The sequence below is a fragment of the Micrasema longulum genome, unplaced genomic scaffold, assembly GCF_059751315.1.
Source record: "Micrasema longulum isolate JH-2025_06_02 unplaced genomic scaffold, ASM5975131v1 h1tg000111l, whole genome shotgun sequence".
Classification (NCBI taxonomy): Eukaryota; Metazoa; Arthropoda; class Insecta; order Trichoptera; family Brachycentridae; genus Micrasema; species Micrasema longulum.
Genome location: NW_028277317.1, coordinates 137,752 through 158,837, shown reverse-complemented (window position 1 = coordinate 158,837; position 21,086 = coordinate 137,752).

Genomic DNA, 21,086 nt, shown 5'->3' with positions numbered 1-21,086 from the left:
TTACAAACTATAATTAATAATTAAATAATACGACCTCACTGGGGTTACCCGTGCTGAGGACACTTAACAATATACTTTTTTTTTTAAATATTTTTACATTTGAGAATAAACAAAGAAGACTAACTTAATAAACAGAGATAATTAACAAAATGTTCAGACAGTTTAAACACTACATATTTATGTTATAATTAATTTATATACATCTATATTATTTATATTACAAAACGCACAATGAAAGAACAAAAAATCCAACATATGCTATACACTTGTGGAGCAGTTGATTCAATATTGGTTTGGGCGAATGAGACAATCCATTTTACACTTCTTGAACATTTTCTCGTTACTAATTGTTTTAATAGATAGTGGAAGTAGATCAAGTCAAAGAAGGAATCGTGTGTTAGAAACACCACATTGTAAAACGAGGCTTGCACAGAGACATGCATATTTTATAGCCCCAAAAACATTTTTAAAAAAATTACTGATAATATTTCATTGATTCCAAAATTTCAAAATTTTCCTTCTTTTAAAAAACACGCACTATCCTGGATTCAAACTAAAGATATGAACTCTTTTTTTTCTATGATATATTTTGTTACCCTTTAATAATAAGGAATATTGTTGTGTTTTCTTTTATATTTTTTTATTTCCTTTTTTAATTACTATAAAAAAATATATATAATCTTTTACAGAATATTTAATTTTCTCTTTCTTCTGTTACACAAAATATTATAACTGTCCATTATTTATTATTGGAGCAAAAATTCATTAACATTTTCTGTATACCCACGAACAGGCTATGCCTTTGTGTTTACTATTCTTACTATGCTTTATTTTTTGTAAAACTCTGTTTTACCTCTTATGTGTACTGTAAAAAAAAATAGAAATAAATAAAAAAAATAATAAAAATACTAAACGAATAAAACAAAAACATTCAAAAGAAAACATTCATTCAAGGTTATAGATTTTAATTGAATAATACTCAAAATACCTTTGTCCGAAAGTGGTATTAGTTTGTATTTGTTTAAGTTGTCGTTGTGTTGAGGATCTAGTGATTATATTATTTGTATGTGATGTATTGTAGGGGTTATGTCTTTCATTTGAGTAAGAGTAGTTTTTGAATCTGTAAGTGAGTATTGTTTTAGCGTATAATTGTTTTGGTGTCATAAGTTGTGATTTGTGGAATATTTCTTCAGTAGATGTCTGTATTTGAATTTGAATGAATTCCCCTCCAATAATGTTTTCCCTCTCTATTGCAACACATTTCAAATTTGGAACAGTAAAAGTGTATCAATCTAATGGTTAGTACTTCGTCACATCCGTCACTGGGTATTTTTATATCACAGTTATTTTGTTATGACGAGACGTAAGTCAGTTGTAGATGTGCCCATGGAACTAATTTCAAAGTACGCATTCGCATTTCGGCGGTAATAGATACAGCCAAAATGGCGGCGGCACGATGTCGTGACTCGACATTTTGGGGAAAATATTTCACAAATTGTGCTCTCCGATAATGCCATCGAGCGGATATGATTATGGATCACGCGTTAAATGCCGCGAAAGAGCCAATTGTCATGGTCCCGGTTCTCAACATGTATCGTGCGTAAGCTCTAACGTCTTCTTATTCATTTTATTTGACACTCTATATACATATACAATAAATATACACATAAGGGTGGGCATATTGCCTTAAGGCAATTTTTTCCTACCTACCCAAACCGTTCAGTTTTAAAAAATTATAAATACACGGACATATTGAATCTTACAATTTTGTACAAAAATTAAAAGCAAAGATTAACAAAAATAAATATACGTATATAATCTTGACTTGCCAATTTTTTCATGGTAGGGACGATGTTAATGTACTGCAGAGTAATGCCCCCAATTTCATGTGCAATACTGTTAGAGTTGCATTATAATGTTACATTGGATTCTATAGAAAATGATGACATTTCTTTCTTCGGTCCTCACACTATTTCAGATGAAACGTTTTAGCACGTGTGTCATCGATTATGGACTATGAACCCCACGAATGTAAATAAAGAAGGGGCGTCTCTAACATTAGTGGGTAGATTATTCCACAATCGAGCGGCTACTACTGTGAAAGAGGAGGCAGGAAAATCAGAGCGATGACAGGGAATTAAAAGGGTTCTCTCGTTACTAGAACGAGGGGATAGTCCGTGTTGTGAAAGAGGTTGGATGAGCTCTCTCAGATAAACAGGCGAGGTGGGATTATTTAAAATATTGTGAAGAAGTGATAGAATGTGAATGTTTCTTCTATGCCTGATACTGAGCCAGTGTAGTTGCGTGCGATACTCGGTTATGTGGTCAAATTTGCGAAGATTAAAGATATAACGAATACAAATATTCTGCAATCGTTCTAACTTATCAAGCAATTCAGACATGCACTTCACGTGACATGTTAATTCCCCTCGACTGGCGACCACTCGGGAGAAAGCTTCCTTATCCAGTAGCTCAATCACAAATAACTACCGACGTGCTAAAAACATGCTAAGCATTTGAGCGATCACAATGAACATGCTAAAGTTATTATCATCTATTCAATCTCTCGCAGCAGTCTCCTGCAATGGTCTCTTCCTAATTTTATTTTATTTTTTTATTTAATTTTACAATACGCCCAAGGGGCATTTACAAAAAAATATACAGGTAGGTAATTTTTTTATATTTTTTTTATTTAATGCACAAAATACACAAATTTACATAGACACAATTATATGTTTTTATGTCCTGACTCGTTAGAAAATTCTGTGTTAAGTCGGGACTCTTCGATATATAAATCAAAAATATTTATTTACATATTAAAACAATATACAGATAATCAAAACAATATGCAAAATAATCAAAACAATATACAAAATAATAATAGAAAAATATAAATAATAAAAATTTATACATGTCGAAAAATGGAATGTAAAAACGTACAAACATAAGTACAAACATAGTAAGTAATAATTTAAAAGATAAACAACGCTTTTTTGTATACATGTAGAAACAATAAGAAGCATACTGCTATGCTAAACAAAAAGTGAAACTTTACATACCTAGTAAAAAGGAAGAAAAAAATATGGATATAAGAAAAGTAATTGAATTAAAAAGCAAATTGTAAATAACTTGTAAAGAATTTAAACAAAAAATAATATACATTTACATATACTTATACGTATAAAAAAAGGTATTAACAAATTTTTGTTAAAAACAAATAATAAAAATTAGTTTACAGTAAGTATATATAAGATAATAACATCATATCTGGTACACAAATATTTGTACAATTGAAATGGCATTCGTTTCTGAGAACTAAATATGTTTATCCAAGACATTAAACGCTCTTGGGATCACAAAAGAAAAAATTCTCTGAGCGAAAGTCATTTGAAGTTTCATCATCAATGTGGCCATATATGAAGCACAGTGTAGTAGCATGCAAAAATAAAAATCCCCGCGTTACATGCTGTAGAAATCTTCTCTAATCCCGCTATAAGTTTTAGAATTTCACCCCAGAGCTGGTATTCTGAACGGAATTGCGCGAGGAGGGGATCGCTCTGTTAGCGTGTATTTAGTGAGTAAATACGCGTTAAAAATGCGTTTTCTGCGCGCGCTTTTGCTTTCGGAATACCATCCCAGTAGCTCAATCACAAATAACTATCGACGTCCTTAATAACATTCTAAGCATTTGAGCGATCACAATGAACATGCTTAAGTTATCGCAGTCATAAGCCAACGTGTGTGTAATCTCTAAGTCAACACTCGTGTCGGTTTGTTTTTTGTTTTCCTCGTAAATAAATACAGTTCACTGGGAAAAATCAACGTTTACTATAAAAAATAATACAATATATTGCATTTGCAAAATAGTAAGGAGTTTCTAATACAAAAAAGTGAAATTTTAATAACAATTACTATGGCGACTGCTTTTCTTGACATTTGGCTTGCCAGCCGCCGTCTAGATGCAATAAATAGCGTGATAAATAATAAATAAATAAAAATAGCAGTTTTGGAATATTTTCCATATTTACACCGGTGAAATTGAAATATGTGATTGCGCAGCAGGATTATACGTCACGAAACGTAAATATTTAGACATTTAATATTAGGTGTTCAAGGATGTTCCATTGTGATCGCGAATACTTTTGAGAAATTGTTATCACGCCGCTTATTAGCACGTCGATAGTTATTTGTTATTGAGCTACAGAGCCGCAATTATGAGCGCAATCTTCATCGTTACATATCGAGACTGTATACTTAACAATATTTTGAGTTTATCCAAATTTTTGTAGGCAAGGACTGGATTCAACTCCCTGGGGAGCTTTTTATATTAACATATTATAACAGAGATGAAGAACATTTAAGAGAAGGTAATATAGAAGTCTAATCATCCTAGTTTTTCTTCATTTATCCTAGGTTGCCAAGTATGTAGGTGAAATAATTCAATTAAATGAATCTCACCCGCATAAATATATATTTCAGCTCTTTAACTTCACAAACATCAACAGATGAAAGAATTGAAGGAATATAGATGTTCAAATATAGGCAGAATGGTAAATGTTACACAGTGTGTAAAGTGGCCACTTAAACCAGCCATTGACAGGTCGTAAGCCCTGTAGATGCCTAGACTTCTATATTACCTTCTCTTAAATGTTCTTCATCTCTGTTGTAATATGTTAATGTATACTTAACTTCTGTAGTATCCGTATCTACCTCGGTATGTTCTACCTACTTGTCATCTCGACGTCATATCATCGAATCCAACCAATGAATGACCCCGAAAATTTAGTTCGCGTTCCTTACTTCATTGAAATTTAAAATAGTTCTCATTTATATTTAAAATTGGCTTCTGTGATAAAAAGTGCCCACTTTAAAGCGTTAATAAACTCCTATAAATCCTAATTTAAGCAAAAAATGTGGAAGGGAAGAGACCATTGCAGGAGACTGCTGCGAGAGATTGCATAGAGCACAGAGACATACATATTTTATGGGTCCAAAAAAAATTTTTTTTTACTGATAATATTTCATTGATCCCAAATTTTCCTTCTTTTAAAAAACACGCACTATTCTGGATTCAAACTAAAAATATGAACTCTTTTTTTCCATGATATATTTTGTTGTCCTTTAATAATAAGGAATATTTTAATGTTTTTTTTTAAATATTTTTTATTTCTTTTTTTAATTACTCTAAAATAAAAAAGTACCCTATAATATTTTATTTTCTCTTTCATAATAATAAAACATATTATCCCTATTTAAATTTATTTTAACAGTGGGGGAAAACATTTTTGAGAAGGGAATATGGAAGTCTAGGCATTTACAGGGCTTATGACCTGTCATTGGCAACATTCACATTTCCTCAACTCTTCCATCTGTTGACTTTTGTGAAGTAAAAGAGCTGAAACCCTTTATCACGTGGATGAGATTCATCCGGCTGGACCAAATCACCTACTAGGCGACGCCTGAAAACAATTTTTCAATTTTTGTACTTCTTCTTTTACCAGGTAGTAATTCAACAATGTTTGATTATGTCTAAATGCTTGCAGACTGGCTGGATTTCCTCCCTAGGGAGTTATTCATAATTAAATTTATTTCAACAGTGAGGGACTTTCATATCCCCTTCTCAAAAATGTTTTCCCTCTCTGTTGAAATAAATTGAAATATGAATAACTCCTAGGGAGGAAATCCAGCCAGTCTGTAAGCATTTGGACATACTCAAACATTGTTGAATGTTCATTGTTGTTCGTTGTGATCGCTAAAATGCTTAGCATGTTTTTAAGCACGTCGATAGTTATCTGCGATTGAGCTACAGGCTCGGAGGACGAGAACTAAAGCTTTTATTGCTTTTATGGCTCTTGGCCTCATTGAGTTGAGGATACGTTTTTTTTGTGATATGTATCTTTATGTGAATAAATAAATAAAATTCCTTGATTGATTTGGTGTTTATTTTGTAGAACTTTATATTTAAACTTATAATATTAGAAATCAAACATTGATTAGAGTCTACTAAACACTTTATTTTATTTTTACAAATATTCGTGACAATTAGGAACTTCAGATTTATTTTTTTATTCGTTAATAGACTATTAAAATAAGCCAAAATTATTTTTGTTTAATTTTTATATATCGTATTATCAGCGCTACGATTTCGTAAAGATTTCGATTTCCGCCTATACTCATTCAGTTCTTCCCATTGGTCGAGAAACGGGAAGCAGACCTGATATCTTCCAAGGGTCTCATATCATAGGTTGATTCATATGAACCAGTGACGGCATTTAAAGTAGTGCGTTTTTGTCAAAATAATTTTTACTATTTTTTTGTACATTTTCAAGAAACTTTGCCGTTCAATTCAATGCTCTAATTTTTACCGCGCGCAAGAAAACATTTTTTGTATCCAATTTTCCGTAGGGCTGAAGTTCCTCATTGCTTCGCCTTGTTAGGTCATTTTCGTTTGAAACCCATTCGCTTGAAAGTTGTCACGAAATTTTTGTTTTTATATTTGTAAAAAAAAAAAAGTGTTCAGTAGACTAAAAAAGTGTTTAATTTCTTATATTATATGTTTAAATAAAATTTCTACTGAAAAATTGTGAAAATGGGTATTGTTCAACGTTGATACTAAGATCCTCATATATATTTTTTTTAATTAAAAAAAAATAATTATTTATGACAAAATACAAGGTTTTTTAAACTTTATATATTACATTATATTATATATTTTATTTGTACGAAATATTCCCAATCAGCAAAAGTGCTGGTATGAGTATGGTATGATATTATTTATAATAACACAATAGTTTAAATAAAAATTCGATAAAATAACATCACATATCACTCGTCACACGGGCTGTAAGAACAGTTTTATTTAGGTGTTTTTTAAGTACGTACATATTTTGTATATTTTTTAGATCATTAGAATTTTAATTGTAAAAATTGATTGCTGTATACAAAAAACTGTTTCTTTTTCTGTTGGTCCTAGGTTGTTCGCAAGTTAAATTATTTGATGCTCTTGTATTTATTTTATGTATGTTGTAGTTAAAATTAAATATAAAATTTGTCTTTATTTTTTTTTTTTTTTATCTTAAATATCATTTTTATTTTTTCCGTGTAGATCAATTCCTCTAGATTGAGCATTTTTGTTATTCTATGTAAACCTGTTGTTCTAGTATATTTATTAAAATGAAATGTTACTTTAAGTGCTTTATTCATTGTTCTTGGTATTGATTCTTGCATCTGTTTACTACATTGCGACCATATTATTAATCCATATACAAAGTGTTCATATATAAGTCTTGGGATTTATTTTTTTAACTTTTTGTACATAACGTTATTTGTACATTAGCAGGCTTATTGCTAAATGGCAATTTCTTCCAACCAACCAATAAAATAAAAGTTTTATTTTTATAATCCAATTTACAGAACATATTCAATAGAAAATAAAGATTAAAAAGCTAAAGATATACAGAAATATAAATAAACTTATTTGTTTATAAATTACCTTAAATCGAAAACTATTACGCAATGGGAAAAAAGAAAAAAGAGGAAAAAGGAAAGGAGAAGAGATTTAGGAAGAGAAAGGAGATGTTTCTTAAGACGTGATTTAAACAGAGATAATGTAGCAACATCTTTGATGGTGGATGGGAGATGATTCCACATTCGAGCCGCATGGACACTATGTGAGTTAGAAAAGAAAGAGGAATTGTGGATGGGTATTAAGAGAGTGCCTTGAGAATGAGAACGAAGAGGTAAACCATGAACTGATAAGCGTTGAAATTTTTCACGCAGGTATGCAGGAGCGTTAGGACTATGAAGTACATTGAACAGAAGTGAGAGGGAGTGATAGTCTCTCCGCTGTCTAATTTTGAGCCATTTCAGTTGCCTACGATAATCAGAAATGTCGTCATATTTCCTAAGACAAAAAATGTACCTTTTGCATGTATTCCGAAGTCGTTCAAGGGCTTATGAGCCTGTCAGCTAACATTATCTCACTAAATGGCCAGACTCCGATATTTTTTCCCGAGTCAGGTTTTTCGAAATATCTGTAAAAATATGAACAATGGGAGGAAATATTTTTTAATTATTTAATCTGCTTTTTCTACTAGCTTCTCATACGTGCATGCACTTTCTCACACTTTGCTCGCGTGACAACATTTTAAACCACACCTAAATGCAATCAGTTTGCAGAAAACATAATATATTAGCATTGCATCATCTATATCATAAAAAGCAAGATTTTATTTAAGAAAAATATTGGGCATTATTATTTGATACAATATTCTAAAGGAGTTTTATCAAGACAAGCATACCCTCCAGTGGCGAGCCGTGATTTATTTTATAGGTAATCTATTAAAAATGTTCATTAATTTGTACTACATATAAGTACTTACATAACATGCAAGTAATGTACTACTTTTTCTGTGGTTCTGTGAAAATCAACTCAAACAACAATTATTACTAACCACGCGATATACGTAGCTTTTATCAACACTATTTTATTAGAATACTAAACTTGTACAAAAGTTTATTAACACATACCACAATGACATTCAACAGATATTTTCATTATGATCTGTCATTGACAGTACTGTCAAGACTTGAGCACTGGCCGATTTCTTTTAAAATGAATAATGCCTAAAACGCGAACTCACTGCGAACGCCACCTGTCCTATGTGATACATAATATGTCAACGGTATCCCATCAAAGAAAAATAGTCCTTCGGAAAAAATGTTCGAAATACTAGTTTCCAAATAGAGAATCTTCTAAAAATATTTGTAATTTGCGAGTTTGTTTTAGTACTAAAAAAGCCGACTTGGGTTAAAGACGAAAAATACAGAGTACTTTTTTGTATGGAAGAATAAGCTGAGGTAATCGGCTAGTTTTATCGTTCAGTGAGAATGGACTGGGCGCACTTCATAGATATTTTTTTGTAGAAAGATATAAACGGTGATTTATAATAAATAACAATTACTTTATATATTTTCCCATAAACATGGTTACTATAAATGATTATAATTTGAAGTCAAATATAATGGTAAGCTGTGCATAATCGCTTACTTTGACGATTCGCCCCTGATACCCTTCCGGCAACATAAATAGCCGGACCCGTAAAAAATTGAACTTTTTTTATTTACATTTTTTTTGTATTTATTTTTATTTAAGAAGGTAAACATGAACAGAAAATACAAAAAGAAAAATAATGAAACCCACTTAACCGCTTTACCGGCTTGTCAGCAGGTTTTTTATTTTTCCTTTACAAAGAAAAACGTTAGAGAAATTATGTAAATTTAAAAAGTAATATAAACATTAACATATTACAACAGAGATGAAGAACATTTAAGAGAAGGTAATATAGAAGTCCAGTCATCTACATGGCTTATGACCTGTCAATGGCTGGTTTAAGTGGCCATGTAAGTAAGACATGTAAATGCCAAGACTTCTCCCTTCTCAAAAATGTTTTCCTTCTCTGTTGCGACAAATTGGTAAATACATATTGACTAGCTAAATTACAAAACAGCTCTCTATTATAAGTATAAGATTGGCCATATTGCCAACACTTGGAATTTTATGATTTGGCTAGCCACGTTTAGCCGCTTTGTAAATTGGAAAAGATTTTAGATGACAGTGTTTTGAGTATGTTCAAATGCTTGCAGACTAAATTGTTATTCATATTAAAATTTGTTACAACAGAGAGAGAAAACATTTTAGAGAAGGGAATGTGGAAGTATACGCATTTGCAGGGCTTATGACCTGTCATTGGGTGGTTTAAGTGGCCATTTTCCCTCCCTATTACAACAAATTAAAAAATATATATACCTTTAAACGACAGCGTTAGGGTGGCTAAGATTATGTATTATGTTCACCCTATGCACCATTATGTGCCCAAAAAGATAAGGTAGAACTTGATATAAACCACGCACAAAACACATAAAAAACGAAATAAAATATATTTGACTTTTGACCCCTTTTTAAAATAGGTAGGCAGGTAACGTTCATGAGCTGGCTAGGTAAATTGATCAGATAAAAGCCTAAAAAAGGGCAATTTAAATATGGAACATCAAAGCGCGGGAAGGACGGTTCCACCTGTCAAACATAAATCCGGAGTTGCCGCTACAAAATGGCTGATTAAAATTAATATTTTCTAACCGCTTCCAGTCAACTACTGTTGTGATTTATCATTTTAATTAAAAATGGCGCTGGTTGCAAAAGGCGATATAAATTAGATAGTACACACGGGAACATGGAATAATACCATATTGATATATTATAACTATTGCCTATACTAATAATATGTTTTATTTAATGGTTATCATTGCCATCATTCCCTTTCTACACATATTGGTGCATAGGACACTGCATTGTTACGCTTAGCGAAGTGGATTTTAACTGGAAACAAGGTCTGACTTTTCTCCAGACAAACGTATTCCCGTTTTTTCTCGCTAGATTATGGCACTAGGGCAATGGTTTTTTAACACATTTTAGGTATTTACCATTGGCGTGTCCCTACATTTTTTTTTTGTTGATAAATTGATTATTATGGGAACTAGAGCCATCCAAAAATCCTTAAAATATTATAAAGAAATACTTCAAAAATATGACTACCATCAAAACTCTTTATTGCTCACTAGTTCGGCCCCATCTAGAATACGCTTCTCCTATTTGGTCTCCATTCTACGGGACTCATATTGACCATATCGAGTCTGTCCAACACCGTTTTCTAAGAAAAGTAGCATGGTTGCTCGGATTACAAAGGGATAATAAAGCATGGACAAAACATATCAAAGCAGTTATAAAAAAACTAGGTCCAATTATTAATAACAAATTGCAACAGGGATGGAGAATACCTTAATGTAGGGAATATGGAAGTCTAGGCATTTACAGGGCTTATGACCTGTCATTGGCTGTTTTTATTCAAAATTGTTTTTTTAGTTTTTTTTAACTGGTTCTAAGTATTTCTAATTTCAAATTATCATTTTTTATCAATAATTTTATAACTGGTAATATATTTTTTATATTGTTTATCTTTTTTAGACTTTCTTAATTAATAATATTGTTTTAAATGCTCTGTATTATTTATAATTATGCTTACATGTATGTATGTTCAACTGTGTTGGTAACTAATATATAAAAGGCACTAAGTGTCGTTTATTTCAATAAAATAAAATAAAAATTGTGTTCTTTTATTTTATTGCCCTTGTTTGTCTTTGCTACATAGTTTTGTGTTTTTTTTTTGTTTAATTTCTTGTACACACGTTTCTCCACTGTTGTAATTTATTAAATATATCAAATACATGTTATAACTCCGGCAACTACACGTGGACCGGACCGTCTTCTAGGAATTTAGCAAACAACATGTGTTTGCACATGTGCGACACTGCAACAGTGACTAGTGACTACCCAAAATCTACGAAAGCTACCCTTCGGATATTTTTATCTGTTATGTTATCCATAGTGTTGAAACGGTGCTTTATCTGTTTAGTTTTTTAATGTTTACTTTTTAGCATGACACTTAACAAATTTAGTATAATGCTCAAGGTTTATTTTTGTAAATTTATTGATAATTTTAAGTTGCTAGAATTTCACTCGTCCATGCGCTTTGTAGCTGCAGGGCGATTAGTAATCTAGCTTCAATAGGTAAATGTTATCAAATATCCAAATTTAGTAAATGAGGTCTAGAATTCCAACCGTCTATGCGCTCAGTAGCTGCAAGACTTGTTGTAATCTAACTTCTATTTTTATAAATTTGTTTCTTTATTTAATTTTTTAAATATCGCTAAGACTCTAAACTTAATTGTCAAATGAAAAATGTAAATTGAAGCTAGATTTAGTATTGTCTATGCGCTCTGTAGCTGCAATACGTGGTGGGATATTTATTTACTGTACAGCGCCCTTGATAAGCTTTTTACAAAAACGGTGCTCTATAAATTATTCAAATATAAAATATAATAAAATTAATAAATGTAGAAAAGTACTAACAATCCTTTCACCGTGACTAAATTAAATTGATGTAGATAATAACTTTGAAATAAGCGGTGTTAATAGCATGATTAAGGAATTAATATTTTGGTGATTTATGCGAAGGGCGTCGGTAAATTTAGATAATCCTTCAAAATAATGATGATTATAATCTAAAAATAGTAACGGGTTTTTGTAACTAGATTATACAAGTAAAAAAACACTTTCCATCCAAAAATTTTAGCATTTAATTGTTCGGCGAAGTTTCTTTCACTCTGAAACATATAAAAAAAAATAATTAAAATTATTTTAATAAAAACGAACTACTTTTGATGACGTCGTAAGTTCTACTAAATCAAATGAATATTATCAACAATATTTTGAGTTTGTCCAAATTTTTGTAGACATATGTATGTAGGTGAAATAATTCAATTAGATGAATCTCACACGAATAAATAAAGGTTTCAGCCCTTTAATTTATTAAAATGTCCTAAAATTAACCTTATGTAAAATGTCCTTCATCTCTGTTGTAATATGTTAATATTAACAGAACCCCAGGGAGTTGAATCCTGTATTCACCGGTGTAAATATGGAAAATATTCCGAAACTGCTATTTCAATATATTTATTTATTTTTTATTATGCTATTTATTGCATTTAGCCGGCGGTTGGCAAACCAAATATCAAAAAAAGCAGTCGCCATAGTAATTGTAATTTAATTTTCACCTTTTTTATATTATATACTCCTTACTATTTTGCAAATGCAATATATTGTATTATTTTTTATAGTAAACGCCGATTTTTCGCCAGTGAACTGTATTTAATTAAGAGGAAAACAAAAAACAAACCGACACGAGTGTTGACTTAGAGATTACACATGCGTTGACTTATGACTGCGATAACTTAAGCATGCTCATTATTCATATTTAAATTTATTTCAACAGAGAGGGAAAACATTTTTGAGAAGGGAATGTGGAAGTCTAGGCATTTACAGGGCTTATGACCTGTCATTGGCTGGTTTAAGTGGCCACTTAACACACTGTGTAACATTCACCATTCTGAAAATAAATATGAATAACTCCCTAGGGAGGAAATCCAGCCAATCTGCAAGCATTTGTATATACTTAAACATTGTTGAATTAACTACCCGGTAAAAGAAGAAGTATAAAAATTGGAAAATTGTTTTCAGGCGTTGCCTAGTAGGCGATTTGGTTTAGCCGAATGAATCTCACCCACGTCATAAAGGTTTCAGCTCTTTAACTTCACAAACATCAACAGATGAAATAATTGAAGGAATAAAGGTGTTTAATATGAGTAGAACGGTGATGGTTACACAGTGTGTAATGTGGCCACTCAAAACAGCCATTGACAGGTCGTAAGCCCTGCAGATTCCTAGACTTATATATTACTTTATCTAAAATGTCCTTCATCTCTATTGTAATTTGTTATATAAATTTTACGTTGGCAAGAAGGTGCATAATTTTTTGCCAGAATTGTGGTAAAACGGGAGTTTTGCCAAATCGAGGAAATTGTTACAAAGATTCTTATTGTTTGTACTTTGTAATGTTAGTTATATTTGTTGGGGAGGAGCAACCAAGACTATTCTTGATCCGTTGGTTAAGGTACATAAATCAATATTAAAGATAATATTGCGAAAACCGCTCAATCATCCGGGTGAAGGCCTTTTCAAAGCCTTAGACGTCCTTGACTTGAGACAAATCTACATGAAAAAAAGTCATGATCGACGAATCTTGACGTCACAACTATCAAGGCCAAACATGTCGCGTTTTTCTAGTGACGTATTTAAAAAAATATTTTTGAAATGTATGCATGTAAACATTTCTTCACAATATGCACATTGACTTAGAGATTATTCACGCGTTGACTTATGACTGCGATAACTTAAGCATGTTCATTATTGTTCATTGTGATCGCTCAAATACTTAGCATGTTAATAATAATATGCATTTGTGTGTTCGTTTTGAATCAACGTTCGCGTATTGTCAAACCTTATTTTATTGTTGTCATTATTTCGTATTTACTGCATTTTGTGGTTACCTACCGTATTGTATAGGACTCGTCGCACATTATTCATTCGATGTGTATCAGTTAAATTTTAAAATAAAATGCTTTTTTTTCAGAATACGGTTTTGAAATTTAACATACTTTTAAAAAAAAAATACAATTTATATCATTTCGTCATTTGAATTTTAACAAAAAGGTTTCTTACTTTTTACTAAGCTCTTTATTGTACCATTTTTAATACAATTTACAAGTTTTAAACAATTATTTTTTAATACTTACGCACATACACACACGCATCCTCTCCCTCATTCATTCCCACACGCACATGTATCCTCTCCCTCATTCATTCACGCATACACACATTCGCATACACATGAATACAAACGTCACACAAATACAATTACTAAACTTCTTTTCTTATATATTATGTGTCATTATATTTACAGTGGATTTTTTAAATTGGCTTTAGCATTGTTAAGATAAGCTGTAAAAATCCCAAATAAAATAAAATATTTTTTTATAAGCACGTTGAGAGTTATTTGTGATTGAGCTACAGCCCAGGATTGAGTCTGCGAAGGAAGGAAGTTTAAATAAATAAATTAGCTGACTCCATTAATTATGTTTCCTAAGTCGTTATATTTACGCTTCGTGTCGTCGTAACTTTGCAGGATAGAGTGCCGTAGTAACATAAACACAGGTTCCAGAACGCAGAATCATAAATCAAGATGGAGTTGATGCGAATACTTTCGCTTGTAAAATAATATTTATGTGAAAGCAACAACTGGCCAAACAAAACAATACGCGGAACTAACTAGTTACTCAGATGTATTACATTTGTTGGAGAACTGTGCGCCTCAAACTGTGGAGTTTGAATATTATAAACTGCACTGTGAAATAAATAAATCATATGAATTCCAGGGCCGCGGTTATAATTTCAATTTCAATTCAATTACTTATTTCTAACACATGTCATTGTGAACTCATAGAATTTGTGGAGGAGTATAAGTATTTGGGTATTTTTATTGATCATAATTTTAAATGGGATCGTCATATATTTAAACTTTGTGATCGATTGCGGACTCTGGTGAGTACTTTTTATAAGTTATTTTTTATTTTGCCTAAAATCACTCTTAAAATGTATTTTTTTCCTTTAATAGAATCAATAATAAGATATGGTATAAAGTCGTGGGGACATTCGACTAAAACTAATATTAAAATGATCCAGGGTCTACAGTACTCTACAATTAAGCGAATTGTACCTGCAGAGATTTACGAACAAAGAAGTAATAATGATCTCCTGTACAAAACAATCAAAACTCTGCCTGTTCGAGGACTACTGTGGATTTGCAGCATTTTGGAACAATTTAATAGTAATACATTCAAGTTTCCTCTCAAACATAACCATAATACACGCTTCACGTCTAACGATGGCTTGGTAGTACCAAAAGAATGGAAATAGAACTCTCAAATATTTAGTACCTAGAATTTTTAATTTATTACCGAAAGAACTTAAATTTAACTCACATTGTAACAAGAGCAAAATAAGAGAGTGGCTACTCGATCAAGAGTTTAAATATAAATAGTAGCTTAGGTGTAAATATTTTAATTTTTCATATATTTTCTTGTATTTAAAAAATAAATTTATATTGGGTGTGCGCATATTTTGTTAATTAAAAAAAATGATTTTATTTTGTACTAGTTCAGTATGTATATATACATTCATGTAATTTTTAAATTTTTTCAATTTTCTTTCCCAGATTGCATAATGTAAACATTATTTTGAATTTATTTCCATGCCTAGTATTCTGTTTATTCTGTTATTTTCAAGTATTTTTCATACCCTTTTTAATTTGTAGTATATCATAATTTTAATTTTTCTGCTTTTGTTAAATAATATTATAGTTTAAAATTTAAAAACGTCTCTAAAAAAATTATTATCTGTATGTCCCTAAATGAGTTTTTTTTTAAAAACTCCTTGGGAATATTGTATATAATTATGTATAATATGTTTTCAATATAATAAATAAAAAATATGACATAAAAAAAATAAAAAATATATATGTTATTATTTGTATAAACATGTTTATTCTGATCTTTCCGGCTGTTAATTTTTATCTGTTATTCATTGTTTTTATAAATGTAAATAATAATATTAAGTTAGTATAAATATAATCTTCACCAACAGGGTACAAAAAGTGGCTTGGTGGGATTTTAGTTTTAGTAAAAATATAACAAGTGATTATTTTTTTTGAATTGCAAAAATGTATAATTATTCTACTATTAAATTTAATACGTTTATGCAGGTACATTACAAAAATATATTCACGGCCTACATAACACGAAAAAAATATTAGCGATACAATTTAAATGTGATAAAATTGTAAAATAAAAATTGCCAGTAAAAACCGCCCTTGAACCTGTAGCAATTGCACAGAAATCTTTAATCCGAGTGATTTTTTAAAAAATATTTCGTTATCCAAGTGACTTGCTCTTCAAAGAATTCAGAGTACTGAATATTATTCAACAGTATATGTTGAGAACGGTAGTGGTTACACACATAAAGAGAGACATTTACCCGAGCGTCAACCACAACCATAATACAAGATACTCTAATAGGGATCTGATACTAAGTGAAGAGGTCAACACTGTTCTGGCATCGAGACAACACTATTACGTAGGCAAAAAGGTCCATAACCTTTTGCCAGAATCGTGGAAAGACGGGAGTGTTGTCAAGTTGCGGAAGGTGTTGACCTCGCTCTTTCATGACATCGGTCGTAGGGAGTCAGAAAAGTTGATGCATGCCACGGATTGGAGATTCTTACTGGATGTCGAAAATAAAATGTAAAAACAAGGAAATTTTTTTAAAAATATATTTTTAGATGGCAACCATGAAGTTTCGCATAAATAAATTGTCTATGTTTTTATGAATGTATGTATGTGTATGCGCATGGGTGTATGTATGTGTTTGTGTATAAATGTGTTTGTGTATATATGTGTGTATATATGTGTATGTGTGTATATATGTGTATGTGTGTATGTATATGTTTCAAAATGTGCATAGAATAAGTTTATATTTTATTCGTCTGTGCTCTCTATTAATTTGTTAACTATTTTCATATATTAGAATGTAATTGCCAAGCTTGGAATGGGGTATGTACCCTTATTAGCTGGGCAAAGTGAACGTAAAATTGTATTTTTATAAAAAGTGTAAATAAATGTATGTATGATTGTCAAGATTAAAATGTCACTATCTAAATATTTAAGTTGTTCTTTTATCCTTCTTCTTTCCTTCCTATCCCCTCTCCTCTCTTCATAGCATAGTGTTAATTTTTGTATTTTGTTTTTAATTTTGTTTAAAATCGTAAGATTCAATATGTCCATGTACTTGTAATTTTCTGAAACTGAACGGTTTGGGTAGGTAGGAAGAAATTGACTTAAGGCAATATGCCCGCCCTTATATGTATATGAAATGTATGTGTATGTGCAGTGTTAAATAAATAAATGAATAAAATTGACAGTCGCCAATTCACGTAAGTCGCCCACGACTCTAAAGACGAATGAGCCCGGCATAAGGCTCCACATAGGAAACCGTCCAAGGGTGGCCAAGGCGTGTATTTAGGTAAAGAGAGGAGTCGTTTGTCATCTCGCTACGCTACGTTTTAATCTCAAATATTGTTCCGACTTTCATATTTCATATCATTGTTGCTGAACCTTTTTGGAAAAGGCCGTGTAGGTAAATTCTATCGGAAAATTAATCTAGACCACATTGATATATTCTAATAAAAATCTATTCACAACATTGTCAAAGATATTAAATTAAAAAACAGACAGATACTTCATCATCATCATCATTTCACTTAGAATCCATTATATCAGGTGTTGACATAAAATGTGCTCATTTTTTTTTAATAAACACCAAAAGTAAAACAACGTGATAATGATAAAACATACCAACTTCTGCAACGGATAGATTCCACAAATACATCGGTGTTATCATTGATACTCTAGGTTAAGAAAGCTGTGCCATCTATTCTGCTCTCTTAGAAACATTCTGGATATTGGCACTCTCAGAAAAGTGTACTTTTCTCTGTTTCAATCCACTGCGATCTATGGGATACTTGGCTGGGGGGTTGTGCGGTATCCATCTTAGAGTCTCTAATAATTTCACAGATATTATTATTGAGAATAATATTCCAGCGCCCTCCAACGTACCCGTCAGAACAATTGTTCCAATACGCGAAGGCGCTGGATATGAGACAACTGTACGTAAAAGAAGCACTTATTTATTTATTTATTTGACACTTTATATACATATACAATAAATATACATATAAGGGCGGGCATATTGCCTTAAGGCAATTTCTTCCTACCTACCCAAACCGTTCAGTTTGAGAAAATTATAAATACATGGACATATTGAATCTTACGATTTTATACAAAAATTAAAAGCAAAGATTAACAAAAATAAATATAAATATAAAAAAAAATAACACTATACTATGAAGAGAGGAGAGGGGATGGGAAGGAAAGAAGAAGGATAAAGGAACAATTTAAATATGTAGATAGTGACATTTCAATCTTGACTTAAATGTAAATAAAGAAGGGGCGTCTCTAACATTAGTGGGTAGATTATTCCACAATCGAGCGGCTACTACTGTGAAAGAGGAGGCAAAAAAATTAGAGCGCTGACAGGGTTATTAAAAGGGTTCTCTCGTTACTAGAACGAAGAGATAGTCCGTGTTGTGAAAGAGGTTGGATGAGCTCTCTCAGATAAACAGGCGAAGTGGGATTATTTAAAATATTATGAAGAAGTGATAGAATGTGAATGTTTCTTCTATGCCTGATACTGAGCCAGTGTAGTTGCGTGCGATACTCGGTTATGTGGTCAAATTCGCGAAGATTAAAGATATAACGAATACAAATATTCTGCAATCGTTCTAACTTATCAAGCAATTCAGAGTTAGCATCTGGATAACATACATCCGCGTAGTCAAGGAGTGGAAAAAATAAACTCTGGACTAATGTTTGCTTAACATTAATTGGCAAGAAATTCTGTAATCTTTTAAGTGTAACTTACACACTTCTGGTCCAACAATAAGGAGAGATCTCAGCAAAATGTCCGTACGAGGTTTTCCCAGGGAACGAATTATGTCATACGTCATACCCAAAACCAAAAAAAAGAGTGGTCAATATTTTGGAAGAGCAAAAAAAAATTTCAAGAGAGGAGTCAAGGACTGGATTTTCCTTAGTGGGAGGGATTTGAGTAGGAAACTCCTTAATTTTCCGAATGATCCTATATTTGTGGTGATATACTCATGTGTCTGTGTCAACTATAGCTCGTCCTATATCAACACAGGATTTTTACTACCATGGAGTTGAGACTTATGTCTCAAATAATGTGTAATAAACTTATGTATGTATGTTGTATGCTCCAGGTGCATAAGGAGAGCCTCCCATCGGACCGTATTACGGGAAGGTTGAGAACAGGATGCCTCGCTCTACAGAGAATTAAAACTACCACAGCCAAACATCATTATACTTACACAAGACGGAAGCTTTTCAATAATTTACCACAAAATCTACGTCAAGAAATAAATTACGGAAAAATTAAGGATAAATTAAAGAAAAGCTTCTTGACATAATTAACATTAACTGTATTTTGAAAATGGAGATGTATGTTTAATATGAAATACTAAATATATGAATATAGGAAACAAAAGAATAGAAATTACACCATCAATTGTAATAGAAAATGAAAAACTTAATGAAGTCACTGAAATTGAATATTTAGGTGTAATGTTGGATTCAAAACTTACATTTCACCAAAACGCTAAGATGGTAATAAATAAGATTGCAAAAAAAATATCAATTTTGGGAAGGATCAGAAGATTTATTGATAAGGACTCCTGCAAAACTATTTACAAAGCAATTATTGAACCACACGTTAACTACTGTAGTAGCATTTTATTTTTATCAAACAAAGAAAACATAGATAAACTAACTGTATTACAAAATAAAGCCTTTAGAATCATTTTGAAAAAAAACAGATATACGAGGGTAAAGTCGATGGTAAATGAAATGAAATTATTAACATATAAACAAAGAATATTTTACAATACAATGATATTTGTTCATAAAATTATAAACTCTAATAAAAAAACAGAATTTTGGAAAAAAATTGATCGGAACCAGCATGAACACGATCACAATACTAGAGAAAAGAACAAAATTAGACTTCCATTTAGGAAAAAGGCAAAGTCACAAAATTCAATTTAATTTAAAGCAATTAAAAAGTATTACGAAATGGAAAAAAATATTTATGAAGAAAAAAACATATCAAAATTTAAAATAATGGTCAAGACATATGTGATAAACAATTTATAAATTAAATATATTTTCAATGTTATTATTAGAACACACATAACAATATGTATGATATGTGTGCCCTACTTTAAGATTTAAAAATAAATAAATATGTGCCTGTGTTTATAAATTTTGTGTTTTTATTTAATATTTTTTAGTGTTATATTTTCTCAATTGTTTAAATTGTTTAATTTTGAATTTATTTTTATTTTTTCTTTTTTATGTTATTTTGTAAACTTGCCAAACATAAGACCCAGACTCTTTTTTGGCAAGTTCAACCTTAAGAGTTCCATTTTTTTACTGAATGTATTGTTTATTTATGCTAATAAAGGTTTTTATTTTTAAAAAAAAATGTTAATAAATAAACGGTAATACATCAAAGAAAATTTTCTTCTCTACAAAATATGTGTAGGATTTAGTAGTTGGGTGTTTGGTTGGAGTTCCTACCCCAGTTAGAGATTGACAGAGAAGACACGAGGTTGCTGTTTGATGTTTATTTATTACATGGCGAATAAATAATGAATTATGTCGCACGAGTGTTACGTCGATAAGGAGTTGAAGAAACTGCACTTGAACTACATGCTGGAACTGTGTGATGTCGTCGAGCTGGTCTGACGTGAACTGAACTGACTGACTGACTGACTTTGGCTGCGTCCTGTGGTCTCTTTATAGACGATGTTCCTTTGTAGTTCATTTCTTCATGGTAAGGACGGTGTGAATGTACTGTATAAACGATGCCCTCCGATTTCATG